Here is a 20,191-nt window from a genome sequence, read left to right as displayed (position 1 = left end):
TGAGTTAGCCAGGCTTAATTCTCTAATTATCACCTCTATTCTTCCCATGGAGATAAAGAGCAAGTCAGTAGAGATAATCAGGGAGAAAAATAATGTGTCCTCTTGGAGTCTTCTATCCTAATGGAGCGATAACCATTTTTTTCTAAAGTCACCCTACCCTGTAAACGCTTTGGAAAATGGTTTTTTCCACACTTTTACACTCCATGAGAAGATGAAGAAGAGGAACAAGGGGATATTCAGGAAATGATTTTCATTGCATATCTAAGCAGGAAACTGGTCATTCTGTTCCAAAATTCAATTTTATTAAAGTTTCCTTACCATGTTATCCTTCATAGTAATAATATGCTTATTTTCTCTTTTAATTTAATGCAGATTCTGCTTATATCTTACAGATGCCTACTTGCTGAAAACTTAATTTATGCCAGGAGTGGGTCAATTTAGATATAATAATAATAATAATAATAATAATAATAATTGTGGCATTTATTAAGTGCTTACTATGTGACAAGCACTGTTCTAAGCACTACAATAGATAAAGGTAATCAGATTGGACACAGTCCCTGTCCATATGGGGCTCACATAAGTTAAGTGACTTACCCAAGGTCACACAGCAGACATGTGGCAGAGTTTGAATTAGAACCCACATCCTCTGACTCCTAGGCCCTCGATCTTTCCACTAGACCATGTGGAACTAGGGAGGGTGTGGGATTCATTCATTCATTCATTCAATCATATTTATTGACCTCTTACTGTATGCAGAGCACTGTACTAAGCACTTGGAAAGGACAATTCAGCAACAAATAGAGAAAATCCCTACCCAACAACGGGCTCACTGTCTAGAAGCGGGGAGACACACATCAAAACAAGTAATCAGGCATCAATAACATCGATATAAGTAAATAGAATGACAGATATATGCACATCATTAATAACATAAATAGAATAATAAATATGTACATATATTCACAAGTGCTGCGGGGCAGAGAGTGGGGTAGAGCAGAGGGAGGGAGTCAGGGCGATGGGGAGGGAAGTTGGGTGGGAGATGGGTGGGATGTCCTTGAGGACACAGTGACAGACCATCACCCAACCCACCACCAGAGCCTTAGTAAAATCACCTCTCCTCCAAGAGGTCTTCCCTGACTAAAGCCCTCGTTTCCCTTACTCCCTGTAATAATGATGGTATTTGTTAAGTGCTTACTATATGCAAAGCACTGTTCTAAGTGGTGGGGAGGTTACAAGGTGATCAGGTTGTCCCAAGGGGAGCTCACAGTTTTAATCCCCATTTTACAGATGAGGTAACTGAGGCCCAGAGAAGTGAAATGACTTTCCCAAAGTCACACAACTGACAGCTGGTGGAGCCAGGATTTGAACCCATGACCTCTGACTCCAAAGCCCGGGCTCTTTCCACTGAGCCATGCTGCTTCCCATCTGCACTGCCCTTGCACTTGGATTTGTACCCTTTTATTCACCCCACCCTCAGCCCCACAACACTTATGTACATAATCGTAATTTATTTTAATGTCTGACTCCCCCTCCCAACAGTAAGTTCCTTGTGAACAGGGAACATTTCTACTAACTCTGTTGTACTGTACTCTCCCAAGCTCCTTGCACAGTGGTCTGCGCACAGTGGGTAATCAATCAATACAACTGACTAATCGACGGATTAGTAATACGTTACTGAACACCTAATGAGAGCAATGCACAGGGCCTAGTGCTTGGGAAAGAACAACAGATGCTCAAGATTCATTCCCGAGTCCCAAAGAGCATATACACTAACAAGAGAAAAGATATAAAAATCTGTACATGGCTCAGATGTAGAAGGCTTCTTTGCAATCACGCACTTACTACAGTGTTCTGCACACAGTAAGCACTCAATAAATATGATTGAATGAACCAATTAGGGATCAATCGATCAGTAAGATTTATTGAGCACATCCTGTTTGCAGAACACTCTCCTAAGTGAAGATACGAACATAAGGAGATATGTATGTAGGGACTGTGGAGTGTACCAAAATGTTTAAGGGTTGAGAATTCAAGATCTTAGGTGATGCAGTAAGGGATATAAAATAGGATGGGGAGAATAGAGCTTAGTCAGGGGGTTGAGGTGATTTTAGTGGGACTTCAAAGATGACAGAGTAGTATCCATTCTTTAATAATAATAACAATAATAACTGTGGTATTTGTTAAGCACTTACAATGTTCCAGGCACTGTACTAAGCTCTGGTTTGGAGACAAGCAAACTAGCTGGACACAGTCCCTGTCCCACCTGGGGCTCACAGTTTCTAACCCCATTTTACAGATGAGGTAACTGAGGCCCAGAGAAGTTAAGCAATTTGTCCAAAAAATGCTGACAATTGGCAGAGCCGGGATTTGAACCCATGACCTCTGACTCCAAAGCCCATGCTTTTTCCACTGAGCCACGCGGCTTCTCATGTGGTGGAGCCAGGATTAGAAACCATGCCCTTATGTTGTGTCACTTCACTTCTCTGGGCCTCACTTACCTCATTTGGAAAATGGGGTTTAATACTGTGAGCCCCATGTAGGACAAGGGCTGTGTCCAGCCCAATTTGCTTGTATCCACCCAAGCGCTTAGTACAGTTCCTGGCACATAGTGAGCGCTAAACAAATACCATAATTATTATTCTCTCAGGCCCCTGCTCTATCCACTATGCCATACTTTGAAGGGGGTGCGAGTTTCAGACAGTTGGCCACCGTAAGGCAGGAAAAAAAATAACCATCTCCTCCATGGAAACCTAGCTACCTTTCCCTCCTGGGGTGGTGGACACACCCAGATGCCCAAGACACAGCATATGTTGCATCAGGCACAATGACTTGTACTTCCCAAGCACTTAGTACAGTTCTCTGCACACAGTAAGTGCTCAATAAATATGACTGAATGAAAGAATGCAACATTGGAGTGCTTTGGAGAACGTCATGCCTCACTGTACCTCATTCTCACCTGTCCCGCTGTCGACCCCAGGCCCACATCCTCCCCCTGGCCTGGAATGCCCTCCCTCCACACATCCACCAACCTAGCTCTCTTCATCCTTTCAAAGCCCTACTGAGAGCTCACCTCCTCCAAGAGGCCTTCCCAGACTGAGCCCCCTTTTTCCTCTCCTCCTCCCCTTCCCCCCCGCCCTACCTCCTTCCCCTCCCCACAGCACTTGTATATATACTTTCACAGATTTATTACTCTATTTATTTTCCCTGTACATATTTACTATTCGATTTATTTTGTTTATGATGTGCATCTAGCTTTATTTCTATTTGTTCTGCTGACTTGACACCTGTCCACATGTTTTATTTTGTTGTCTGTCTCCCCCTTCTAGACTGTGAGCCCATTGTTGGGTAGGGACCATCACTATATGTTGCCAACTTGCACTTCCTAAGAGCTTAGTACAGTGCTCTGCACACAGTAAGCTCTCAATAAATACAATTGAATGAATGAATGAATGCCATAAAGCAGAAATCATCCCAAGCGTGCCTAAACTGAAAGTGTCTCTGAGTGTATTTGTTAAGCCCTTACTACGTGCCAGATGCTGTACTAAGCTCTGGGATGGGTAATAATAATAAATAATGATGGTATTTGTTAAGCGTTTACTATGTGCCAAGCACTGTTCTAACTGCTGGGGTGGGTACAAGGTAATCAACTTGTCTCACATGGAGCTCACAGTCTTAATCCCCATTTTACAGATGAGGTAACTCGGCCCAGAGAAGTGAAGTGACTTTCCCAAAGTCACAAAGCCGACGAGCTGACCTCTGACACCCATGCCCCTCTTCTTTCCAGTGAGCCACGCTGCTTCTCAACAAGCAAGTTGAGTCCCTGTTCCATGTGGGGCTCACAGTCTTATTCCCCCTTTTACAGATGAGATAACCGAGGCCCAGAGTAGTGAAGTGACTTTCCCAAGGTCACAGAGCTGACAAGCTGACCTCTGACGCCCAAGCCCCTGTTCTTTCCAGTGAGCCCGCTGTTTCTCAACAAGCAAGTCGAGTTCTTGTTCCATGTGGGAACAGGAAGCAGCATGGCTCAATGGAAAGAGCAAGGGCTTTGGAGTCAGAGGCAATGGGTTCAAATCCCAGCTCTGCCAATTGTCAGCTGTGTGACTTTGGGCAAGTCACTTCACTTCTCTGTGCCTCAGTTCCCTCATCTGGAAAATGGGGATTAAGACTGTGAGGCCCCCGTGGGACAACCTGATCACCTTGTAACTTCCCCAGCCCTTAGAACAGTGCTTTGCACATAGTAAGTGCTTAATAAATGCTATCATTATGATGTGGGGCTCACAGTCTTATTCCCCATTTTACAGATGAGGCCCAGAGAAGTGAAGTGACTTTACCAAGGTCACACAGCAGACAAGCAGCAAAGCTGGGATTAGAACCCATGACCTTCTGACACCGAGGCCTATGCTTTATCCATTACACCATGCTGTTTCCAGGGAGCTTCTGGAAGCTTCCTTGACCCCACCACCTTAGTCCAGGGCCCTACCTTCCCTTCCCAGGAGCCTCTGACTCTCTTGCTTTACCATATGAAGGCAGACCTGCCTCTGACAAGTGAGAAAATCCTTAGACAATAATAATAATTCATAATAATTATGGTATTTGTTAAGCCCTTACTATGTGCCAGGCACTGTTCTAAGCACTGGGGTAGATACAAGATAATTGGGTTGGACACAGTCCCTGTCCCACATAGGGCTCACAGTCTTACATTCCCATTTTATAGATGAGGAAATTGAAGGGCAGAGAAATTAAGTGACTTGTCCAAGGTCACACGGCCAATGAGTAGCGGAGCCAGGATTAGAAGTCATGAGCTTCTTATTCCCAGGCCCGTTCCCTACTCACTAGGCCATGCTGCTTCTCATAATAATAATGATAATATTGATGGCATTTATTAAGCGCTTACTATGTGCAAAGCACTGTTCTAAGCACTGGGTAGGTTACAAGGTGATCAGGTTGTCCCACGGGGGCTCACAATCTTAATCCCCATTTTACAGGTGAGGAAACTGAGGCCCAGAGAAGTGAGGTGACTTGCCCAAAGTCATACAGCTGACAAGTGGCGGGGTCAGGATTTGAACCCATGACCTCTCACTCCAAAGCCCTGGCTCTTTCCACTGAGCCACGCTGCTTCTCAGCCACGCTTCTCATCACAAGGGTCACCGTATACAGTGGCAGGGGAAAGCAGATCTGAGGAGCGGGAGGGGAGCTGAGCCCTGGGCTGAGGAGAAACCCAGAGGAACGCTGTCCTCAAACTCCAGCACTCCAACCTGAAGCAGGCCTCTTCCTGGCCCCATAACTATCTGGTGTCAGTGGGGTTGCGTCCAGTTAATCAATCGATCCATTGCATTTATCGAGAGCTAACTATGTGCAGAGCACTGTATTAAGTATTTGGGAGGGTGCAGTGCAGCAGAATTGGTAGACATAGTCCCTGCCTTCAAGGCAATTACAGTCTAGAAGGGGAGACAGATATGAAAATAAATTATGGATATGTACATAAGTGCTATGGGGCTGAGGGTGAGAGGAAGTACTTATGAAGTATTAAGTACTTCAAATGCATAGATTCATTCATTCAGTCATATCTATTGAATGTTTACTGTGTGAAAAGTAATAACAATAATAATAATAATTATGGTATTTGTTAAGCACTTATTATGTGCCAAGCACTGTACTAAGCGCTGGGGTGGATACAAGCAAATGGGATTGGACACAGTCCCTGTCTCTCTTGAGGTTAACAGTCTTAATCCCCATTTTACAGAAGAGGTAACTGAGGCCCAGAAAAGTGAAGTGACTTGCCAAAGGCCACATAGCAGACAAGTGGTGAAGCCAGGGTTAGAACTCATGACCTTCTGAATCCCAGGCCCGTGCTCTATCCACTACTCCACGCTGCTGGAGTTCACAGTCTAAATTGGAGGGGGAAGGATTTAATCCTCATTTTAAGCATGAGGTAACCGAGACCCAGAGAAGTTAAGTGAGTTGCTCAAGGGCACACAACCAGCAATTTTCAGAACTGGGATTAGAACCCAGGTCCTCAAACTCCCAAACTCCCTTACTCTTTCCCCTAGGCAATGTTACTTCTCATGGGACTCCCAATCTAAGAGCCTTTGACCTCAGGGCCTTCTTTCTTAACTGACCGGACACGCAGTGCAAGAATATCCCCATCCCATCGAAGTCTAAAGCAGTGAGCTGGAGGCAGACAAGCAAACCTGCGAGTTCAGCCACCTGATCTAGAAGGACAAACCCAGTGTCCCTTTTCCTACCACTAAAGCCCTAATCTTATATTTCCCTCCACAAAAAGTTGTACTTGTAAAAATGTGCATCTCCCTCTGAAGCTGTAAATGATAGTAAACACAGGTGTGCCATTATCTACATGCAGCGAGGATGGAATTGAAGATTAATGCTGCAAAGAAGCCCGGGGGATATTAGCCTCAAATTAGAGAGGAGACCCTTCTCCGCCAGGTCACCGCATGCAAATGAATAGGGGACTATAATAATGATGGCATTTCTTAAGTGCTTACTCTGTGCAAAGCACTGTTCTGAGCACTGGGGAGGTTACAAGGTGATCAGGTTGTCCCACGAGGGGCTCACCGTCTTAATCCCCATTTTACAGATGAGGTCACTGAGGCACAGAGAAGTTAAATGACTTGCCCAAAGTCACACAGCTGACAACTGACAAAGCCCATGCTCTTTCCACTGAGCCACGCTGCTTCCCCTTGACCCATGACTCTAGCCCAGTGACCAGAAGCTAAATGTCTGTAGACGGCAATGGAGCTCCATCTAGGTCACTGCAGAGAGAAAGCCAGCAGACTACTGCAGATAAACAGCCACAGATTCCAAGGGTGTCTCACTGAGTGAGTTGCTGGAGGGCCCCTGTGCTAATCAGGAAAAGTTTCCTTCCGATTACTGCAGGGAAAGCCATCTCTGACAGTCTGTGCATAAATACTCAGGTCAAACAGAAACCCAGTTGACAATACTCAGGAGAAGATTGCCCCGACCGGTCATCAAGGCATAGGAAACGGAGACCTTCAAGTGACTGCATTCGATGGGTAAAATCCAAGCGTACCTTTGAAAGCAGCAGTGAGGGGATTAAAAAGAACATCAGCACGGCACGAAGAACAAAAAGGCTACCCAGCCCGACTGAAGAGTCGGTCTTGAGTTCAAAAATGACACTGCTGATGGAGAGATTGCATTCCTAAGTTTCCAGCTAACTAGATAAGAAAATAAATTCTCTGCAACTATTATTTGTCTTTAAGGCTTTCAAGATGCCTTATTTTCTGATAAGGTGTTCCTCAATCAGTTTAAAATGAGATTTGCTGTCTGTAGATTTTAGAGCACACGCTGCTATTTTTGACTTCCTCAAATGCAAAGAGTTCCTACAGTTAACTTTAACTCTGTGTTACCACATATGATACCAATGTGCATTCTTAAATCAACCAGTCAATTCATCAAATGGAGCCACTGATTCACTGCTTACGTCCTCCCTCTGGCCTGGAACTTCCTCCCCCTTCATATAATAATAATAATAATAATGGCATTTATTAAGCACTTACTATGTGCAAAGCACGGTTCTAAGCGCTGGGGAGGTTCCAAGGCAATCAGGTTGTCCCACAGGGGGCTCACACTCTTCATCCCCATTGTACAGATGAGGGAACTGAGGCACAGAGAAGTTAAGTGACTTGCTCAAAGTCACACAGCTGACAATTGGCAGAGCTGGGATTCAAACTCATGATCTCTGACTCCAAAGCCCATGCTCTTTCTACTGAGCCACGCTGACCCACTTTTACCAAATCACACCAGAGCTTATTATAAGATGTCTCTCATTCCAGATTCACAAACCACAGCTCTCTCCATCTTTAAACTCCCCTTATAATATCGCTTCCTCCAGGATGCCTCCTTGATTAATTCGCTTCCTAGTGAACTCAATACAGTATCACCTTTAGCCTTTAAACCAAAGTTGGAAAACCACCATGATGGTTGGTAGAAACTTCTACTTCTGCAGCCTCCTGCAGACTCATACTAATATGATGATTCTTAAGAAAATTGAGCCAAATAGCATCAGGCAGAGTGGATAGAGCACGGGGCAGGGATTCAGAAGGTCGTGGGCTCTAATCCCAGCTCTGCCACTTGTCTGCTGTGTCACCTTGGTCAACTCACTTCTCTTTGCCTCAGTTACCTCATCTCTAAAATGGGGATTGAGGCTGTGAGCCCCACATGGTATGAGGGACTGTGTCCAACCCAATTTGCCTGTATCCGCCCCAGTGCTTACTTAGTACAGTGCCTGGCACATAGTAAGCATTTAACAAATACCGTAATTATGAATTATTATTATCAAATCATATTTATCTAGTTTTTACTGAGTTCCAAGCACTATATAAAGCACTTGGGAAAATACAACTCATTTCCTGCCCTCAAGAAGATTACACATAAGGTTATTAAGCATCTACTATGGTCAGAGCACTATATAATCTATTCGATCAATCGAAGAGTGGTATTTTTTTGGGTGCTTTTTGCACAGCACTTTACTAAGTGCTTGGGAGACTACACCAGAGTTTGTTGACATTATTCCTGCCCATGAGGACCTTACAATCTACTGGATCTCATGAGGAAGAGTCACGAAAATGATTACAAATATTGGGAGCAGGAGGAAGAACAAGAATATGAATATGTTAGGGTGAAATATACAAATAAAAATAAATCTGTACATAAATGCTGAGATATAATCTCTATATCTTATTCCTAAAGACACATGTTAGGTTGGCATGACTAGAAAGTTGTTAACTGATGACAGAAGGCTGATCATCTTTGTAATGATAAAAGCAACTAAAATAATAATAGTGGGATTTGTCTAGTCAGAGGACATGGGTTCTCATCCCTGCTCCGCCACTTGTCTGCTGTGTGACCTTGGGCAAGGCACTTCACTTCTCTGTACCTCAGTTACCTCATCTGTAAAATGGGGATTAAGCACTGTGAGCCTCATGTGGTACAACCTGATTACCTTGTATCTACCCCAGTGCTTACAACAGTGCTTGGCACAGAGTAAGTGCTTAGTAAATATCATCATTATTATTCTTACTAAGCACTGGGGTGGATACAAGCAAAGCGGGTTGGACACAGTCCCCCTCCCATATGGGGCTCACAGTCTCAATCCCCATTTTACAGATGAGGTAACTGAGGCATAGAGAAGTAAAGTGCCCAAGGTCACACGGCAGACAAGTGGAAGAACTAGGATTAGAACCCATGACCTTCTGACTCCCCACCCCGTGCTCTATGCACTTTGCCCTGATGCTATTCAGCTGAATTTTCCTAAGAATCATCATATTAATATGAGTCTGCAGGAGGCTGCAGAAGTAGAAGCTTCTACCAATTATCACGGTGGTTTTTCAACTTTAGTTTAAAGGCTGAAGGTGATACTATATTGATTTCACTAGGAAGTGAATCAATCAAAGAGGCATCCTGGAGGAAGTGGTATTATAAGAGGAGTTTAAAGATGGAGAGAGCTGTGGTTTGTGAATCTGGAATGAGAGTCATCTTATAACAAATTCTGGTGTGATTTGGTAAAAGTGGATAGGGCTATGAAGGGGGAGGAAGTTCAAGGTCAGAGGGAGGACATAAGCAATGGATCAGTGGCTAGAAAGATGAGGTTGAGGCACAGTGAATAGTTTGGAGTTAGAGGAGTGAAGAGTGTGTTGGGTTGTATCAAAGGAGTGTACACAGTGTTTTGATTTTTTTTCCCCTGTCAAATTTAAGAAACAAAGTTTCATTGTATGTAGTGTTTGCCTCCAAAATGTACATAAGTTTTCCAGGTACGAAGTGTTGCTAATCATGGAAGTATGAGTCCGGAGTTCTATGCTCTAATTTTAGAGTGTCTCAGTGACTCATTCTGATGTCTTATCTCTGGCTTAACACTACCACTGGAAAATGGAATAATATCTCATAGGGGTGTGTGTGTGTGTGTGTGTGTGTGTGTGTGTGTGTGTGTGTGAATTAACCAATATGCTCTATTCAAATCTTTTTACATCTTCAGTGAGCCCATTGTCGGGTAGGGATTGTCTCTATCTATTGCCGAATTGTACTTTCCCAGCACTTAGTACAGTGCTCTCCCCCTTTTAGACTGTGAGCCCACTGTTGGGTAGGGACTGTCTCTATATGTTGCCAACTTGTACTTCCCAAGTGCTTAGTACAGTGTTCTGCACACGGTAAGCGCTCAATAAATATGATTGATTGATTGATTGATTGCTCTACACACAGTAAGCACTCAATAAATATGATTGAATGAATAACGGATTTTTTTAAAGCCTTCCATCTCTCAGCTCATCAGGCAGAAGGGCATTTTCAGTTAGCCCTGGTTCATTCTCTCTCAATGCTAACCAAGTCATTTAAAGGTGGTTGATATGCCTTTCCCTCATCAAAGTTTACTGGTGCACAGTTTCTCTAGCAGACTAGATCCATTTCCAGGCTGCCAAATTTTACACCTCGATTGCTTGAGAGTTGGGTCTCTTTCAAATTCTAGTCCTTAAATATTATTACTACTTTATTTGTATATTTCAATAAGACTTTCCTCTCCATAGAATTGCTCAATAGAAAGTCACCACTAAAAATTAAGGTGTGCATATTCCAAAATTTTGAGTTTCACCTGGCCCTCACAGGGTTCATTCAGTGAGTTCTGGGTTCAAGTCCACTTCGCAACACCACTTTCTGTTTCTAAAGTGCTTTAAAGTGTTTTGGTTTTTTTTAAGAGGACCTAAGCCTTCTTGAACATCAAAATATCCAAGTATAATGTGAATTAATTAGAAACATGTGTGATTAAATTTCCTTTGAGGTCCTCAAGGGTTCAAAAATTAACCAAATGTGTTTTGAGTTTTTTAATGAAAGCCTTGAAAAATACTTTCAAATAGTTAATCTACCCCAAACATATCCCTTCTCATTAGGATAAAACAAGTAGGGTGATTAATTACATAATGGGTTCACCACAGTAAAACAAGCTTCAAATAAATCAATTGTATAGCAGGATCCTTGGCATTAGAAAAACATTTTTTCTTCAAATCCCTTATGAAAATATTACAAGTTCTACAAAAGTCATGTTTTCAAACAAATCGAAGGGATTTTTACGTAACTTCTCTTGGTTAATGAGCTTTACAAGATTGACCAAATGCATTATTGGAAGTAGCATGCTACTTAACATTGTTGGGTTTAGTTGATTTCACTAGGTAGCATTTCAATAGAAATCATCTGGGAAATCTATTTGTATCAATGTCAATCTCCTCTAGGTTGTAAGCCCACTTTGGGCAGGGAATGTATCTTTTACATCGCTGTATTGTATTTTCCCAAGCACTTAGTACAGTGCTCTGCACACAGTAAGCACTCAGTAAACACCATTTATTCAAGTCAGCTCAAGAGACTCTAATAACTCCTGTCTTTACATTTCTTTTCACGTTCCTTCTCGAATGCGGCTGTCTCGAGCAATCATCCAGAGAACTGAGAATCCAGTGTTGAGTCCTATGTAACTCAGTGGTTACTTCTTTTTGCTACCCTTAATAATTCACAAGCAACTCATTATCCCCTCTCTGCTCATGAATATTCAGATTCACACATCCTTCTCAGCATTCTCCAGTGAAACTCAGCAGCCAAATTTATTGGTGTCTCTGGCCTCCCTCTCCTCCTGGTTGTAGCCGAACTCCTTGAATTAAAATCTGAATAAGTTTAATAACGTCTGGTTGCCCAGATCTGATGACGCCTGCCCTCTTTTCAGTTCTCATTTTCCCGAGGTCAGTTCTTCACAGTTATTGCTTTTTTGATAAAATTACCAGCCTTCTGATAATAATTCCTACCCTAGCACTTTTCATTTTCAAAGTGATCTGAAGGCCTTAAAGTGCATCTTATCAACTGAGCGATTTTCAACTCTGCATAAAAACAAGTTTCTGTTGTCAATTTCACCAACTTCCTGTGGTGTCCAGGCACACCAGAAATAATACTAATTATGGTACTTCATTCATTCATTCAATCGTATTTATTGAGCGCTTACTGTGTGCAGAGCACTGTACTAAGCGCTTGGGAAGTACAAATTGGCAACGTATAGAGACGGGCCCTATACAACAGTGGGCTCACAGTCTATAAGGGGGAGACAGAGAACAAAACCAAATATATTAACAAAATTTGTTAAGTATCTAAACACTGGCATAGATACCAGCTAATCAGGTTGGACACGGTCATGGTCTCACATGGGGCTCACAGTCTAAGTAACAGGGAGGACAGGTATTGAATCTCCGAGTTTTAGTTGAGGAAACTGAGGCCCAGAGAACCTAAGTGACTTGCCCAGAGAAGCAGCATGGTGTAATGGATAGAGCACGGGCCTGAGGGTCAGAAGGTCAAGGGTTCTAGTCCCAGCTCTTCCACTTGTCTGCTGGGTGACCTTGGTCAAGTCACTTCACTCCTCTGTGCCTCAGTTACTTCATCTGTAAAATGGGGGTTGAGACCGTGCGCCTCACGTGGAGCAGGGACTGTGTCCAACCTAATAAATTTGTAACTACCCATGTGCTAGAACAGTGCCTGGCACATAGTAAGCACTTAACAAATACCATAATTATTATTCTTATTTAAGTTAGGGGGGTGAAATTAGAACCCAGATCCTCTGACTCCCAGGTTCGAGTTCTTTCCACTTGACCACGCTGCTTCACATAAATGTTCTCAAATGACAGGGCCACAGCATCACAGGATTGAAGACGTACTCATCGATTCCCTAGGGAACTTCCCTTCTATTTACCAGGGGAATTTGAGTGCACCCCAGTCCTCTGGCAGGAGAATGAACTAGAAGACCCTCAGTGACCCCTTAAGGACTGTGGTCCCTTTGATTTCAGCTCACTGATTCAGTCATTTAGTTTTGTGATTGATAGTAATAATTGTGGTATCATTTAAGTGTTTACTAGACTGTGCTAAGTGCAAGAGTAGACACAGTTCAAGCAGCTCAAATGCAGTCCCTTTCCCTAATGATAATAATAATAATAATAATGACATTTGTTAAGCGCTTACTATGTGTGAAGCAGTGTTCTAAGCGCTGGGGGAGATACAAGATGATCAGGTTGTCCACGTGGGGCTTACAGTCTTAAGCCCCATTTTACAGATGAGGTAACTGAGGCCCAGAGAAGTTAAGTGTCTTGCCCAAAGTCACACAGCTGACAAGTGGCAAAGCCGGGATTTGAACCCATGACCTCTTACTCCCAAGCCCGGGCTCTTTCCACTGAGCCACGTTGCTTGTGAGGCCCACATGGGACAACATAATTACCTCGTATTCCCCAGCGCTTAAAACATTGCTGACACACAGTAAGTGCTCAAAAAATACCATTGATTGCTTGACTGATAATGCCTTATGCCTAGAGGAATAATAATAATGGCATTTGTTAATCACTTACTGTGTGTCAGCACTGTTTTAAGTGCTGGGGAATAAGAGGTAATTAGGTTGTAAGTGCTTAACAAATACCATTATTATTATTCCTCTAGGCATAAGACATCATCAGTCAAGCAATCAGTGGTATTTATTGAGCACTTACTATGTGCCAAGCACTGTTCTAAGCGCTGGGGGGGATACAAGGTGATCAGGTTGTCCCACGTGGGGCTCACAGTCTTAATCCCCTTTTTACAAGTGAGGTAACTGAAGCACAGAGAAGTGCCTGGGCTCTTTTCCACTGAGCCACGCTGCTTCTCCCAGGCCTCTCATGGGCCTCAGTCTAAGGAGGAGGGAGACAGATATTTAATACCCTTTTGCAGAAGGGCAAACTCAAGCAATGAGAGGCGATTGACTTGCCCAAGGTCACTTAGCAGGCATGTGGCAGAGCCAGGATGATAATAATAGTAATAGTGGTATTTGCTAAGCACTCTCTGTGCCAAGCGTCAGAGTAGATAAGCAGAGGGGACAGAGTCCCTTGTCCCTCAGGGGGCACAAAGTCTAGGGGGGAGGAAAAACATATTTAATCCCCATTTTACAGATGGGGAAACTGAGGCACAGAGAAATTAAGTGACTTGCCTGACACGGCAGGCAAGTGGCAGAGCCAGGTTTAGAATCCAGACCATCTGGCTCTCAGTACTGCGATCTTTCTACTAAGTGACACTGATCTTGGTGAAGTAGCGTGGCTCAGTGGAAAGAGCACGGGCTTTGGAGTTAGAGGTCATGGGTTCAAATCCCGGCTCCACCAATTGTCAGCTGTGTGACGTTGGGCAAGTCACTTAACTTCTCTGTGACTCAGTTACCTCATCTGTAAAATGGGGATTAAGACTGTGAACCCCCCGTGGGACAACCTGATCACCTTGTAACCTCCCCAGAGCTTAGAACAGTGCTTTGCACAGAGTAAGCGTTTAATAAATGTCATTATTATTATTATTATTATCTCTTCCTCTATTTTCCAAGACCTCCAGGAAAGGAGATTTCACAACCCATTCCACTGCTTAACAACTCTTCTCCTCTTCCTTATAACTAATGTCAATCCTTCTTCGGTGTACTTTCCTCTTATTCTGCTGTTCCTTTTGAATCTCTGGTGTGGATTTCCTGCAATGGGCTCTAGTCGGTGTTCCCTTTGAAGGTGTTTCTGCTGACTGCAAAGTAAGAGCTCGAGTGCTTACAGAGGCAAACCAAAGACAGCCCAGCACACTACCCTTACAGAATGGAAGGCAGAGTGCAGTGAATTTCAATTAACTTTCGAGTATAATTCAAGGTGTCCTATAGTGTACAAAGTCCTACTTTGTTTAGGTTCAGATTCCCTTGAAATTGTCGCGATGAAAAAGTGGAGATATGGGTACTTCCTGGTTAATGGATTCGAAGTAGGATAGCATAGTGGTTAGAGAGCAGGCCTAGGCGTCAGACTTGTACTGCCCAAGTGCTTAGTACAGTGCTCTGCACACAATAAGTGCTCAATAAATACGATTGATTGATTGATTTTAATCCCAGCTCTGCCACTTGTCTGCTGTATGACCTTGGGCAAGTCATTTCACTTCCCATGGCTTAATGGAAGGAGCACAGCCTTGGGAGTCAGAGAGCATGGGTTTGAATCCCGGATCCGCACTTCACAGCTGTTTGACTTTGGGCAAGTCACTTAACTTCTCTGTGCCTCAGTCACCTCATCTGTAAAATGGGGATTAAGACCGTGAGCCTTACAAGGGATAACCTGATTACCTTGTATCTACCCCAGCTTTTAGAACAGTGCTTGACACATAGTAAGTGCTTAACAAATACCATCATCATCATTATTATTATTATTATCTAGAAAATGGGGATTGAGAATGTGAGCCCCATATGGGACAGGGATTGTTTCCAACCAGATTTGCTTGTACCCACCCCAGCGCTTAGTACAGTGCCTGGCACATAGTAAGTACTTAACAAATACCATTATTATTATTATTATTATGTAGACAAACAAATGGGTAATTGAGACTAAAGTATCCAAAATGTATCTGAAATGGCAATGCAGAAAATCCCAGATCTCAGTCAATTGTTAATCAATTAATCGATCATATTTATTGAGTGCTTACTACTTACTAAGCACTTGGGAGAGTATAATACAACACACTTAGGGGATACATTCCCTGCCCATAATGAGCTTAAAGTGTAGAGGGGGAGACATACATTAACATGAATAAATAGGAAATTTGTAATATACAACTTAAAGATATGTACATAAGATATGTTCATTTTATATTCATTCGTTCATTCAATCATATTTATTGAGTGCTTACTGTGTGCAGAGCACTGGACTAAGTGCTTGGGAAGTGCAATTCAAGAACAGATAGAGACAAGCCCTACCCTACCCTACACTACAGCGTGGCTCAGTGGAAAGAGCATGGGCTTTGGAGTCAGAGGTCATGGGTTCAAACCCTGGCTCTGCCAATTGTCAGCTGTGTGACTTTGGGTAAGTCACTTCACTTCTCTGTGCCTCATTTACCCCATCTGTAAAATGGGGATTAAGGCTATGAGCCCCACGTGGGACAACCTGATCACCTTGTATCTACCCCAGTGCTTAGAACAGTGCTTGGCACATAGTAAGCGCTTAACAAATGCCAACATTATTATTATTACCCAACAACAAGCTCGCAATCTAGAAGGGGGAGACAGGCATCAAAACTATCAGAATTATATACACACCATTAATAAAATAAATAGAGTAATAAATGTGTACAAATATACACAAGTGCTGTGGGGCAGAGAGGGGGGTAGAGCAGAGAGAGGGAGTAGGGGTGATGGAGAGGAGAGGAGAAGCAGAGGAAAAGTAGGGGGGCTCAGTTTGGGAAGGCCTCCCTCATTAGATCAGTTGCCCAATCCCTCTTTATTTTTCTACTACATACACTTGGGGAACTAAAGCAAGAAAGTGCTCCTTCTCAGTGTCTTTTATTGGCTCCTCCTCTGCCTCCCACCCCCTAACTGTGGGGGTCCCTCAAGGCTCAGTTCTGGGTCATCTTCTATTCTCCATCTATACACTCTCCCTGGAAAACTCATCCATTCCCATAGCTTCTTTTACCATCTCTAGGCACATGATTCCCAAATCTGCATCCCCAGCCCTAACCTCTCTCCTTCCCTACAATCTCTCATTTCCTCCTGCTTTCAGGACATCCCTACCTGGATGTCCTGCAGACATATGTTGTATGAAAGAAGGTTAGCACTCCCCTCGAGATGGATGGAAGAGGTCCTAGTGGCCTTTATAACACATTCACAGTTAAGGTATTGCCACCTACTTTGTGGCATCTAACCACGTTTAGGGACGCAGTGTGGCTTAGTGGAAGGGGCTGGGGTTTGGGAGTCAGAGGACGTGGGTTCTAATCCCGGCTCTGACACTTGTCTGTTGTGTGACCTTGGGCAAGCTACTTCACTTCTCTGTGCCTCAGTTACCTTGTCTGTAAAATGTGAATTAAGAGTGTGAGCCCCACGTGGGGCAACCTGATTACCTTGTATCTACCCCAGCGCTTAGAACAGTGTTTGGCGCATAGTAAGTGTTTAACAAATACTGTCATCATCGTTATTATTATTATCTCAAACTAAACATGTCCACAACTGAACTTATCTTCTCACCCAAACTCTGCCCTCCCCCTTTCTTTCCCATCACTGTAGACAGCACCACTATCCTCCCTATTTCACAAGTCCGTAACCCTGCCATTGTCCTTGACTCAATTCTCTCATTCCACCCACATATTCACTCTGTTACTAAATCCTGCTGGCTCTACCACCACAACACTACTAAAATCCACCCTTTCCTTTCCATCCAGAGAAGCAGCGTGGCTCAGTGGAAAGAGCACGGGCTTTGGAGTCAGAGGTCATGGGTTCAAATGCTGCTCCACCAATTGTCACTGTGTGACTTTGGGCAAGTCACTTAACTTCTCTGTGCCTCAGTTACCTCATCTTTAAAATGGGGATTAAGACTGTGAGCCCCCCGTGGGACAACCTGATCACCTTGCAACTTCCCCAGAGCTTTGAACAGTGCTTTGCACAGAGTAAGCGTTTAATGAATTCCATTGTTATTATTATTATTAAATCCAAATTGCTACCATGCTGATAATAATTAATAATTATGGTATTTGTTAAGCACTTACTATGTGCCAAGCACTGTTCTAAACTCTGGGGTAGATACAAGGTAATCGGGTTTTCCGACATGGGGCTCACAGTCTCAATCCCTATGTTACAGATGAGGTAACTGAGGCAGAGAGAAGTTAAGTGACTTGCTCAAGGTCACATAGCAGACAGGTGGAAGAGCCAGGACTAGAACCCATGACCTCTGACTGACAAACCCATTCTCTTGCCACGAAGTCAAAGCACTTACCCTATCCTGCCTTGTCTACTTCATCAGCCTCCTAGCTGACCTCCCAGCCTCCTGTCTTTCCCCACTCCAGTTCATTCATTCATCATCATCATCATCATCATCAATCGTATTTATTGAGCGCTTACTGTGTGCAGAGCACTGTACTAAGCGCTTGGGAAGTACAAATTGGCAACATATAGAGACAGTCCCTACCCCACAGTGGGCTCACAGTCTAAAAGGGGGAGACAGAGAACAAAACCAAACATACTAACAAAATAAAATAAATAGAATAGATATGTACAAGTAAAATAAATAAATAAATAGAGTAATAAATATGTACAAACATATATACATATATACAGGTGCTGTGGGGAAGGGAAGGAGGTAAGATGGGGGGATGGAGAGGGGGACGAGGGGGAGAGGAAGGAAGGGGCTCAGTCTGGGAAGGCCTCCTGGAGGAGGTGAGCTCTCAGTAGGGCCCTGAAGGCCCTACGTTCATTCAATCATTTACTGAGTGCTTACTGTGTGCAGAACACTGTACTAAGCGCTTGGAAAGTACAATCCATACTTCACTCTGCTGCCCGGGTTATTTTTCAACAAAAATGTTCAGTCCATGTCTCCCCACTCTCAAGAACATCCAATGGCTGCCCACCCACCTCTAAATCAAACAGACACTGTTTACCACTGGCTTTAAAGCACTCATTCAGCTCCCCCCCATCCAAACTCACCTCACTGATCTCCTATTTACAACTCAGCCCGCACACTCCGTTCCTCTAGTGCCAACCTCCTCCCTGTGCCCCGATCGCTTCTATCTTACCGCTGACCCCTTTCCCACTCCCTCTCCTACCATGGAACTCCCTGCCTCCATATATTCCAAATCACCACTCTTTCCACCTTCAAAGCATGATCAAGATTCATCTCCTCCAAGAGGCCTTCCCTGATAAAGCCCTCTTTTATTAATAGTAATAATAATGACTATGGTGTTTGTTAAGCACTTATTATGTGCAAGCACTGTTCTAAGTGCTGGAGTAGGTGCAAGGTAATCAGGTTGCCCCACGCGGGGCTCAAAGTTTTAATCCTCATTTTACAGATGAGGTGACTGAGACACAGAGACGGAGAGAAGTTCAGCGGGTTGCCCAAGGTCACACAGCAGAGAAGTGGTAGAGCTGGGATTAGAACCCACGTCCTCTGAGTCCCAAGCCCACGCTCTTTCCACTAAACCGCTTTTCCCCGACTCGATCTCCCTTCTGCGTCCTCTTTGCACTTAGATCTGTAACCTTTGGACGTTTGATATTTGCCCACTCCCAACCCCACAAGATTTATATACATACCTTTAAATTATATAATATAAATGACATTTACTCATATTAATGTCTGTCTCTCACCCTAGACTGAAAGTTTGTTATGGGCAGAGAACGTTTCTGCTACTTCAGTTGTACTGTACTTTCCCGAGTGTTTAGTACAGTGCTCTGCACATAGTAATCAATCAGAAGTTACCATTGATTGATTGATTGATTGAAGAAAAGTAGTGTGGTCTAGTGGAAGTTGTATGGACCTCGGAGTCAGAGGACCTGGGTTCTAATCCAGGATCTGCCACTTGTCTGCTGTGTGACCTTGGGCAAGTCACGTCACTTCTCTGGGCCTCAGTTAACTCATCTGTAAAATGGGGCTTAAAACTGTGAGCCCTTCCTGGATTAAGGACTGCACTCAGCCCAATTATCTTCCACCTTCTATCTTCTCTGGCACTAAATATTTGATTCAATTTTATTCATTAAGCTTGTACTGTGTACAGAGCACTGTATTAAGCACTTGGGAGAGTACAACAGAGAAGCAGCGTGGCTCAGTGGAAAGAGCACGGGCTTGGGAGTCAGAGGTCATGGGTTCAAATCCCAGCTCTGCCAATTGTCAGCTGTGTGACTTTAGGCAAGTCACTTGACTTCTCTGTGCCTCAGTTACCTCATCTGTAAAATGGGGATTAAGACTGTGAACCCCATGTGGGACAACCTGATCACCTTGTATCCTCCACAGCGCTTAGAACAGTGCTTTGCACATAGTACGTGCTTAACAAATGCCATCATTACTATGATTATTATTATACAACAATGAACAGATACATTCCCTGCCTACAACCACTTTACAGTCTCAGTGTCTGACACATAGTAAGTGCTTAACAAATACCATCAGTATTATGATTATTATTATACAACAATGAACAGACACATTCCCTGCCTACAACCAGCTTACAGTCTCAGTATCTGGCACATAGTAAGTGCTTAACAAATACCATTCAATGAAAGAGTATTTTGAATTTAATCCCCAAGACTCTGGAATTCTCTGCATGTCCTAGGATGGTGGGGCCCCAAAGGTTGAAGTCTAGAGCGAAAGGACAAAGAGATAAAATGTCAGGCACACCTTCTTTAAACATCCCACTC

At 43.6% G+C, this 20,191-nt stretch overlaps 1 pseudogene; it reads left to right on the top strand.

Annotated features, from left to right (window-relative positions):
* The first annotated feature begins 16,604 nt into the window (after positions 1 to 16,604).
* On the top strand, positions 16,605 to 16,723 carry LOC119927586 (annotated as a pseudogene).
* The last annotated feature ends 3,468 nt before the right edge of the window (positions 16,724 to 20,191 follow it).

The sequence above is a fragment of the Tachyglossus aculeatus genome, chromosome 4 (genome assembly GCF_015852505.1).
Source record: "Tachyglossus aculeatus isolate mTacAcu1 chromosome 4, mTacAcu1.pri, whole genome shotgun sequence".
In the NCBI taxonomy this organism is placed as follows: Eukaryota; Metazoa; Chordata; class Mammalia; order Monotremata; family Tachyglossidae; genus Tachyglossus; species Tachyglossus aculeatus.
This window is presented reverse-complemented; position numbering and strand designations above follow the sequence as displayed.